Source organism: Schistocerca americana, chromosome 1 (genome assembly GCF_021461395.2).
Source record: "Schistocerca americana isolate TAMUIC-IGC-003095 chromosome 1, iqSchAmer2.1, whole genome shotgun sequence".
NCBI lineage: Eukaryota > Metazoa > Arthropoda > Insecta > Orthoptera > Acrididae > Schistocerca > Schistocerca americana.
Genome location: NC_060119.1, coordinates 791819091 through 791830882, shown reverse-complemented (window position 1 = coordinate 791830882; position 11792 = coordinate 791819091).

Here is an 11792-nt window from a genome sequence, read left to right as displayed (position 1 = left end):
TGTGTGTGTGTGTGTGTGTGTGTGTGTGTGTGTGTGTGTGTGTGTGTGTGTTTGTTTGCTTGTATGTGTGTGTCTTGGTCAGCAACTAATGTTTAAATATTAGATGTCATACTTGAAAAAAATTTCGCATTGTTGTGTAGTTGCTGGGTGTCTACTGATGTCTGCAAAATCGTAATTTATACTTTATTTTGGTTTCTTTTTGTACAGTGCAACAGGTCTGACATCGCTGTTATTAGGGCAGAAAACTGCAATAGTTACTGTAAGGGCCAAATGTGCCTTCTTGCAGAGAAGCCTTTCTTATTAAATGGAACATATCTGACTTCCTTAGAGATATTTGAGCATTCAGTTCAGTTTTGCACAATTTACTATTGAGTCGTGTATTGTGGCACTGTAGGAAACTGCACCCACATTAATTTGTTTAAGATCCAAAATGCTCTCTTTTGCCCCCCCCCCCCCTCTTTTCTCTCTATTTCTCCCTGTATGTGTGTGTTTTCTTAGAGGGAACAGTAGATTGTTTATGACACAAAAGTTTATTGTTCTCCACAAAGGTGTCTGAATCTCAGATTCGAGAACTGTTTATTTGCTCACTTCTGCCCTACTTTCAAGAGTAGTGTAAGGTACATCGTTTCTGTATAATTGACTTGTCAATGCCTTTTAGGAAATTGATCACTGACAGAGCTTGGAATTTTGTAGATCTTGGGGATTACGGCTTCATTCTTTCACCTCGTCTTCTTACAGTTTTTCATTTTGTACTCAGTTCTTCTGCAAATCTTATGTATACTCTTAGAAGTGAAGATCAGAGGCGTTTGCAGTGTCATTAATTCATATACTATCCTTTCATTAAATTTCGTATTTGTTGCCCTTGACTTTCGTTCCGAAAGGGAACAGTTATGCATAGTGGAGCGTATACAGTGTCAAAATGAATCACTGTCAGCATAAATGTATTCTACCTGGAAACAGCTCAAAAGGTAAGTGTATGCTTTCGTCAGTTTTTATTGCTTGTAGAAAATCTGCAAGAGGTGATATTGCAACGAATTGCATTGTTAGAAAGTTTACCACGCAGCTAGAATCAGTATGTCAATAACAGTTAAAGAACTCACTAAAGACATGTGTTATCGAGAGCTTGTATGTATTAGTTATGAATTATTAAACTGGTCAGAATTGGTAGCGAATTCCTTCCTGCCGGAGACAATCGCTGGAACTCGGAAAACTTGTAGTGTCACGTAACGCAAACACAGGTTACATACATCTTGTTGGCCACGGAGAAGCCACAGGCTGTTTCACAAGGCTACACGGATCCATCCGTAGCGTGCCGTAGGAATCAGTGGCAATGCAGTGTGCAGACACGTGCAGGGAGCGTTTGTTTTCCAGTATATGTAACACCAAATTAACGAAAGAAACGCCCACAAACAGAATATACACAAATCACCGCACGCTGCTTCACACTGCTAGACAGGAAATCGGTTCTTAGGCATCCTGTACGGCAGACATAGCATTCTTCTAGGAAAGGTCACTTCCCGCAACATAAGCGCAGTTTGATCATCAGTTTACAGACTACGTAACAACACCCCAAAACTGCTCCCCTCAGAAGCATAAGATGGCCCTCACGGAATTAGACACCTTGCTCCCCGAAGGCAGCTAGCACTAAGCCCTGTGATTCGCCTGCCACGTAGTTTTATAGCCGCATGTACACTGTCCACAGGGTAGTTGTCTTCTCTGCTCACTTGGTTTTTGATTAAGAAAGTATAATGATGGTCAAATTTTTTTAATGGAATGATAAGACATTACAGCAGAAAGAGCGAAGTTTTATGTGAAATGCACTTACTAGGTGATGAGGACGGTAGTCTTGTAGAATACTTCGATGAAACTATGGTTTCGTAAAACCGCAGGTAAAAACATATTAAGTTCGACTTTAACGGAAATATTGGCGTGAAAGTACCTACAGTTAATTTTGTATAGCGTATATCGGAGATAGGTGCAGTGACGAAGGCCAGCAAAAGCTCCAAATTAAAAATTTTCGGGAGGGGGAGCATATTCTCAGTCGTGTTAAGGTGAGGTGTCGAAAGTAAAATACTCTTGTAAATAAAATGTGGCCGTACGCGACACGATATAAGCCTCTCAGTTGCTACCAAAAGTAATTTCTTCGTTTTCTTAGCAACTTTCTTGCTGGAAGTTTCCACAAGGTACAACAGAACGTAAATTCATCAGCAGCAAGATTTTTCGTTACACAGGCGGAACAGTTTCACACCTCTTACGGTATTTTATTTTTTATCTCAGAATACTTTTATTTTTTCACGTTAAAATATGCATGACATGCATCTACAAACATTGAGAATGTTCATTTAACATTTTCAGTCCAAATACGTCAGTGGTTCTGTTTTTTTCCATTGGTTGAAGTAAAAAATAACATTTTTCTTCAAAATTTCTTGTAACGTTAGTTTCATTTTTCCCATAGCGGTTGGCAAGAACTCCATCATAACTATTGACGTCTAATATTTTTTCGAAGTTATTACAAGCATTTGAAATTATCACTAACTGTCAACGCTGTAGGACGGTGAGATGACATTCTTCTTTCTTTCTTCTTTTGCTTGTGCCTTTTTCCCGCAATGACGCAGGGTCGGCATGGTTAATCGGAATTGGCAAGGTTAATTTAAGGCGTGGCCGGATGCCCTTCCTGCCGCCACCCTGTACCCCCCAGGACGGAATTAGTGTACCCCAACCGTACGTGTCCAGGACGGTATTAGTGTACCCCAATTGTCTGTGTCTAGCGTAATCCATGGAATAGTGTGAATGTGTTCAGATGTCTGCGAGCCATGTAACTGAGGCGGAACGTGGGGATCAGCCCGGTATTCACCTAATGGGTTGTGGAAAACCGCCTAAAAACCACATCCAGGCTGGCCGGCACACCGGACTTTGTCGTTAAGCCGCCGGGCGGATTCGAACCGGGGCCGGCGCGCCTGTCCGAGTCCAGGAAGCACGCAGTAGCGCTCTCGGCTAACCTGGCGGGTGCGGTGAGATGACACTGAGGTGGCTATTTTCGTGACGGCCCCTGTAGTGCGAAGCCTGTGTCAGTCAGAAGCAGCTGCAGCGCCCCCCGCTCCCCGCTGCCTGGCTGACTCGCAGCGCCACTAATGACGGCCGGCGGCTGCACCTGCTGGCCATTGTGCGGCCCGCTCGGCGGCTTCCTTCCTTCCGCTGACCCTCCCTCGAACGACCCCCGCCTGCCCCCCATACAACCCCCGCAGTGGCTGATTGTTTCCTGCCGCCCCCGTGCTTTTGTTCACACCGCCAGTTACACCAAGTTTCCGTCTCGAACCACAGGGAAACTCAGACGGCGGGCATTATTGTGTCTTCTTCCTGCAGAACTCTGCTAAGACTGAGAGAACTTGTGGAACATTTTTCCGCTGACGTCTGACCATTGTAGGGGTAGAATAAAACAACAAAAGCCACAATAAATCGGTGGAATACAACGACGTCCAGTAAGCTAGATCGAAATCTCTCTCCACTCGTACTCATGGAATGTCGTGGAGCGTCTCGCTCTTTGTTAAGAGCTCCTATTTAATAGGCTGAACCGTCCATGTTTTCCCCAAAGCTCAGCATTCGGCATTGTTTACCGTGTCGGACGTTAATCCTATTCAGTATTCTCACATGTTCATGTGCAGAAAGCGAGCGTGGTCTTCACTCAGTACCAAGGTGCAATAGTAATATGCCGTAACAGTGGCATTATTGAATATGTAATCCCGAAATTAAGTACCTAATATCCCGCCCTCAAAGCGTGTATCTAACCACAGTGAAAACATAGGGAAATATTATGGAAATGGAAGAGGACATGGAGGAAGATGAGAAGGGAGATATGATACTGCGTGAAGACTTTGACAAAGCACTGAAAGACGTAAGTCGAAACAAGGCCCCGTCAGTAGAGCTACTGATAGCCTCGGATGAGCCAGCCATGACAAAACTCTTCCATCTGATGAGCAAGATGTATGAGACAGTCGAAATACCCTCTGTCTTCAAGAAGAATAAATAATTCCGATTCCAAAGAAAGCAGGCGCTGACAGGTGTGAAAATTACCGAACTATGGGTTTAATAAGTCACGGCTGCGAAACATTAACACGAATCCTTTACAGAGGGATGGAAAACCTGATAGAACCCAATCTCGGGGAAGGTCAGTTTGAATTCCAGAGAAATGTAGGAACATGCGAGGCAATACTGATCCTACGACTCCTCTTAGAGAATAAGTTAAAGAAAGGCAAACCTACCTTTTAGCATTTGTAGACTTAGAGGAACCTCTTGGTTATGTTCTTTGGAATACTCTTTCAAACTCTAAACGTGTCAGGGGTAAAATAGAGGGAGCGCAGGTCTATTTACAATTTGTACAGATAGCAGTTATAAGAGTCGAGGGGCATGAAATGGAAGCAGTGGTTGAGAAGGGAGGGAGGCAGAGTTGTAGCCTATTCTAGATGTTATTCAGTCTGTATATTGAACGAGGAGTAAAGGAAACAAAAGAAAGGAAGAAGAAATAAACACTTTGAGGTTCGTCGATGACACTGTAATTTTGTGAGAGACAGCAAAGGACTTGGAAGAGCAGTACAATGGAATGGATAGTGTCTTGAAAGGAGGTTCTAAGATAAACATCAACAAAAGCAAAACGAGAATAATGGAATGTTGTCGGATTAAATCAGGCGATGCTGAGGGAATTAGATTAGGAAGTGAAACGCTTAAAGTAGTAAATGAGTTTTGCTGTTTGGGAAGAAAAATTACTGATGATGGTCGAACTAGAGGGGACATAAAATGTAGACTGACAATGACAAGAAAAGCTTTTCCGAAGAAGAGAAATTTGTTAACATCGAGTGTAGATTTAACTGTAAGGAAGTATTTTCTGAAAGTTTTTGCATGGAGTGTAGCCATGTATGGAAGTGAAACATGGATGAAAATAGTTTAGACAAGAAAAGAATAGAACTTTTGAAATGTGGTGTTACAGAAGAATGCTGAAGATTAGATAGGTAGATCACGTAACTAATGAGGAGATACTGAATAGAATTGGGGAGAAGAGAAATTTATGGTAAAACCTGACAAAAAGAAGGGATCGGCTTGTAGGACACATCGTGAGGCATCAAAATACTCGTATCACCAATTTAGCACTGGAGGGAAGCGTGGGGGATAAAAATCGTAGAGGGGACCAAGGGATGAATACAGTAGGCAGATTCAGAGGGATGTATGTTGCAGTAGTTCCTCGGAAATGAAGAGGCTTGCACAGGATAGAGTTGCATGGAGAGCTGCATCAGACCAGTCTTTGGACTGAAGACCACAAAAACAACAACAGGACTATTATGCAAAAGTAACATTTTATGTTATTTTTTGTGCATTACATTAAATTAATTTTTGTCCAGCAAGAAGGTCTGAGGAAATGCCCCCTCAAACACCAACTGTAATTTTGTGTATCTGCAATTGACACCGTCATCAAATATCTTTATCACTAAGACAAAATGAGACAAACAATTTGTTGCTTGTTGAGTTGAGGTCAAAACTTTATTCTTTGAAAGTTACGTTACCTGTGAGAGGTTCTCTCGCAGTGACCAATCCTCTACAACAATATCTTAATTATCACTCGTCCTACTGTACCTATATAAGAAATGGGGCTAGATGTTATTCAGTTTGTGTATGTATGTTTATGATAACGGCGTAAAATATTGGTACATGACGATACGTACTCCTCTCCAATTTTATAATTCCGAAAATATCTCCGAAACAGAAAAATTTTAAGACAGACTGCTCCTGTCTGCGGCAATTTATGGCCCATCTTTTCGTTCGTTCGTAGTCACCTGGAAATCTAAACAGACGCAACTATTTTTACAATGGTTACTGCACTTCACATCTGAGCAGCTATCCATATTTACAACGTATTCGTCAATACATTTCATTAAATTCTCCACTCGCATCGTGACTCATATGTTTACAAGCATGAATATCCTATACTTTGGGGAGAACATGGCAGACAATTCAGCTCCGGCTATACAAGTCTTACTCTGGGCTGCGGCTGGAGTTCACATGCGGACACGGAGCTTCTCAAACGGAATGGAACTGATAGCTGATCTAAATAGCTGACTGGTTACCGACTCGACGGTAACGCAGTTCCATACGCTGTGAAACTTCTCCTTTGTATGTAAAGAATGACAGTGCTGGAAAAACTCTTACGTTATTTGATTTTCAAACAGGTGAGCAAAACTGAACGTACTCTGACAGTTCTCTCTTTACTTATTCTGATCATCACTAAACTGACACACAATATTTTTTGCGCAACGCAGTGTGACTTTCAATAATTCCTACAAAATAATGACCCTGACTAACAATAACCTATACCTTTAATGAATCACTTACCTCACAAAAATCTTCGTTACTCGAACTACTGCAATACAGCGAGCGCTAATACTGCCAGCTAAATAAAATATTCTAACTACAGAAGGCACTATCTACTGATAGGCATAGTTAGCAAATGAAAGATTTTGATAGAGAACAAACAATGTCTTCAAAAGTCACAAAATATATATCAGTTCATGACATCCAGTCTTATAAATTTCCTTTTTCTGACGGACACACGCCCAGATCGTCTGCTCATAGTAACCTCCCAAAACTTTGTCATCTCTCCCCACATCCACCACTGCTGGCGGCTCACCTCAAACTGCCCAAAGCTATACGCTGTTCACAGCCAACTGCCCAACGCTACACTAGCGAAGATTCCAACAATGAATCCACCCAGCCACAGAGAACACACAGCGCAGTCAGCGATTTTTATACAGAGCACTACGTGGCGTTACCAACCAAAAAACCTAAACAGCGTACTTAACAACTCTGGTGCTCTGAAGGGACGCAGATTGTGCGAGGTTGTAAGAAAGAACGTCCTGATTGTTATTACGCATGGGTAGCTTTTTGTTACACTCGGTACGTCGAGTACAGATTCAAGCTCAGAGCAAGATGTGGTATTGTATCAGAGAAACGGAGATTTTGAGTTCGTCCGTAGATCGAGATAAACGTAAGCCGCTGGCTTTCTGTAGTAGTGAGGGAGCTTCAACATACAGATTCATAACTTTCTACAGATTAACTAAACCGTGATACAGTGATCTAGTACAACTTCTTTCTCCCGCCATGTCACTGCCCAATATGAACAAGAGAGAGTGCGTTTCCACACAGAAGCGGAAATTAATCACCGTGTGGTAAGAAAGCGTCGGTTTAGTTTATACTCACAGTAAATATGTAAAGCTTGTATGTTCCTAGCAAAAAGAAGGTGGTAAGTGATTCCATCCCGCTTTGCATTCAGGTAAAACTTTGACATCACTCATAGGAAATAATAAGGGAAAAATATAGAAATGATAAAATAAACCAACCCCCTATGGCTACAACTTCCGCATTTGTTTCATTTTAGTAGTAGCTCACAAGAGGTGAAATTACTATTGGGTGCATCGTAGCGGAGACCAAACTCAACCCGATATACATGTTCGTAGCAATGGATGAAGATTGGAAAAAAGAACTTGCCGAACTCTTTGGTCAGTTACAGAATACTCCGAACTGTATTGGTGCACTGGAAGGCAAGCTGGTGAATATTTGTTTAACATACTTCCATTATAAATCACACCTCTTATTTTGTTAATGGCCTCTTGTGATGCTGAATGGTTATTTACTGTGATTGAGACCGATTATACTGGAAGGAGTAGTGACGGAAAAAGCTTCCATGCTTTAGCAATCAAACACTGGACAATGCATGCAATTCTTGATGTTCCATTCCCATCGCAGAATGACAGAGCTTTACCATATTATTTTGTTGCATATGAGACGTCTCTTTTGTCACGTTAGCAATGAGATCATTGTCCACTAGAAAATGGATATCTGGAAATAATTTTTAATATCGGTTAAATACAAAATGGCAAAAATTATTCAATGAGCATTTTCAATGGCATCATACAAGTTATGCTATTGCAAACTTGTTGACCCACCGTTGTAAGGACGCGCATGATCTCTCTAAACTGAGGACAGACAGTCATCGGTGAATGGCAGGACGAGCCGCTTCGAACCATTCATAAACTGGTATCTTGCAGGTTTGCAACTGGTAGCGCTGTGCGGAGCATTCCATTGAATGTAACAAGAAGTGGCTGCAAAGCGACCCATTCCCAACTGTCGTCCTGAGTGAGTTTCTTATGACGAGGTTCGTGCCCGGACAGCCTTAGCGGCGAATTGCGCCCGGGACAAATTACACGATGTATTCGGCCACTGACTAACTACGAAACATTTATCGGCGAACATGGATTAACTGTCGTCACTGTTGCACTTATAACACAGTCTTAACAAAGGGAAATTACATACACGTAGGCCACAGTAAAAAGCTATGCGGATTGAGAGTCACAGCAAAATCTCAACACTAGGTTTCCATGGAAACGTCCTTGGGCCGCACACATTGTACGAGTACTGACCAGTCCCATCCGCCAGAAGGTACAGCGGCAGCAGAGCTTCGTCACAAAAGCAGCTCCCTCAGTAGTTGCCAATGTCGGCCAATAAAAGTCTGTCTTAAATTATTATCAATAAATCAAACTCACTACTGATATTCAGTCATATAAGGAATTTTATTTACTCTCCTTTTAAGGAATTATAGTAGGCAATAGTTAATGTTGCCTTTCTCCAGTGATGTTACAAGGGACAGCCAAAAGAAAACGAGACAGATGGAAAAAAGTAAGTAAACTTTTTATTGTTTCAAAAGTAATCACCATACCTGTTACAACATTTATCCCACTGTGAGACAAGACGGTCAAAGCGTTCATGAAAAAAATTTTGGCGTTGCCTACGGAACCATGAGTATACCCAGACGTGCGCTTCTTCATACGAAGAAATTCGATGGGTCGATGATCACGACTTATTAAGTGGTTCTCTAAAAATGGACTCTCCATTAATTCTTGGAAGACAGACTATATTCAATTCATACATCAGAGTCATATCAAAAATACTGATGTAGCACACGAGCTGAAATCAGTAAAGAGTAGAGTGCTCCACATTTTTGGGTGTACGTACTGATGAGAACTTGAAATGGAAGAAGCATTTTACTGAGCTTCTGAAATAACTTTTGCTCATCGTGTAACTGCTAATCCTGGAAAGAAACGAGTCAACCTCCTGACATATTTTGCATTTTCCATTCAATAATGTCTCATCCAGTACTTCGGAAGAAAGTATTGATTGTGCAAAAGCGAGCAGTAATAATAATATGTGGTGCTCACCCTCGTACGTCATGTAGATGACTCTTCAAGAAATTAGGCATTTTAGCTGCACCATCAGAATACATACATTCACTAATGAAATTCATCATAAATACAGGATTATTCTAAATGCTGGACCTGTTTTCAAAAATTGGTATGTATTCAAATAGAAATACAAAATGAACAAGCTTTATACCAATGAAAAGAGGAAGTTTCAAAGTTTTTGGCGGGTGGACGGTAATGGTTTGAGAAGCGGCTGGTAGCGTTCGCGCGGCAATAGGGCCGTCATTCCGTTATGAGTGAGATGGCGACTGTGGAGCAGAAGGTTTTCTGCGTCTTGAGTACGCGAAAAGTGAGTCGTACATTGCAGTGCAGCGGGCATTTCGTACTAAATTCGGTATTTAACCACCAACTCGCAAAAGCATTAGCTGTTGGCTTAAGCAGTTTAAACAGACTGGGAGTGTGTGCAAAGGAAAAAGCACAGGCCGATCGCGCGTGTCAGAGGATGATTCCGACGGATTCAAGAAAGTTTTGTGCGCTGTCCCAATAAGTCTACCAATAAACCAGTCGAGAACCTGAAATACCCCAACCAACTGTATGGAAAGTCCTGAGACTGCGTTTGCTGTACAAGCCCTACCGATTACAGCTTGTGCAGGCTCTCAATCACAACGACAAGGGGAAGCGTCTCGCATTTTGTGGTTATGTGTCAGCAAAGATGGAGGACGACGCATTTCTACAACGCGTAATTTTTAGCGATGAAGCGACGTTCCACCATAGTGGAAAAGTTAACAGACACAATATGGGGTATTAGTAATCCACATTCACCATTGCAACACGAAAGAGACTCACCGAAGATCAACGTGTTCTGTGTCGTGTACCACAAAGGTTTATGGACCGTTTTTCTTTGCGGAAAGAACAGGTAACGGGAATCACGTATGTGGACATGTTGGAACCATAGCTGTTCCCTCAAGTTAAGAAGATTCCCAGGACTTCATTTTCCAACAGGATGGAGCTCTGCCTCATTGGAACAGTGATGTACGAGGCTTTTTGAATGACTCTGTTCCTCAGCGCTGGATCGGTCGCTTGAGGGCAGGAGCTTGAGGACCTGGCTCTGCACTTCTGGTCACCGAGATCTGCTGATCTCACACCCTGTGACTATCTCTTATGGGGTTATGTGAAGGAAGCTGTTTACGTCCCGCCTCTACCAACCACTCTGAACGATCTGCGGAACCGGATCACTGCTTCCTTGAATTCAGTAACAGCAGAAACGCTTTCGCGAGTGTGGGACGAGTTTGGTTACCGTGTCGGTGTTTGCTGTGCAGCCAACGGTGGCCACACTGAAGATTTATGGTATTTATCACATTTCTAATTATTAAATAATTATTAAAAAATAATTAATTACAAATTATTAAATTTATCAAATTGACATAAAACACTATGAAAAAAAAAACTTTGAAACTTCCTCTTTTGATTGGTATAAAGAATAAAAACAAAGTTTTGAAAATTGGTCCATCATTTAGAATAACCCTGTAACATCACAATTTGAGAATAGTGATGTTTACACCTACAACACTAGAGAAAAATTACCTTTGTTATCCATTATTAAAGTTATCGGTAGCTCAGAAAAGAGTTCAATATGCAGCAACAACAATTTTTGATGATTTGACTAATAACATAAAATGTCCGACAGGTAGCGAAGCAAGATTTAAATGTAACCTATAATCATTTCTCCTAGACGGCTCCTTACATTCCATGGACGAGTTTCTATTCAATAACTTGTAACCTGTAAATAAAAAGAACAAAAACAGTTTTAAGTGTAGTTGCATGATTAGAAATAGAAAATGTGTTCGTTAATATTAACGCTAAACATTTACATATATCCTCTAAACTGACTCTCTCCACATCACTTCGATAAAAGAATCGTGGAAATGGTATATGTAACATGTAAGTAACTAAGCTATTAGCGGTCGGAGAAAGGAAAGGAACTTAGAGATGAAGGTGTTTCAGTAGAAATGGAGAAAGCTGGATGGAAAGAAGCAGTCAACAAACTTCCAAATTGTTCGAAAATGACTGTGGAAGAAATTTCGTCCTTAGAACTGTAAAAAATCTATAATTACTCTGCTACACATAAAAGAAGGCAATCAAGACATAAAAATTTATTGAACTATCAAGCTCTTCTTCAAAATGTGTTACATGTTCATTAAATTTATCACAAGCTTCATAGAAAAAACGCTGGGTTTTAATGAGGCGAAAGAAACACTTGCTTTAAAAGTGGATACCGTACAGTAGAGAGTTTGAAAAAAGTGAAAGAGATAATAGAAAGGACTGATGAATGCGAATCACTACTCGGCATGGAATTAGCAAATTTTGAGAATGCTTTTAACACAGTTTCTATAAAATTTGCTCTAACAACCAGCTAAAACTGAAGTGTTTCTTCAACCTATGTCATAATTCAGAGTAATAAATGCACCGCTGTAGGAAGTTCCATTAGACTTCTTCACAACTGTAGGAAATTTAAAACTGGGAGATGACTTAGGCAAAGAGATTTCATATCAC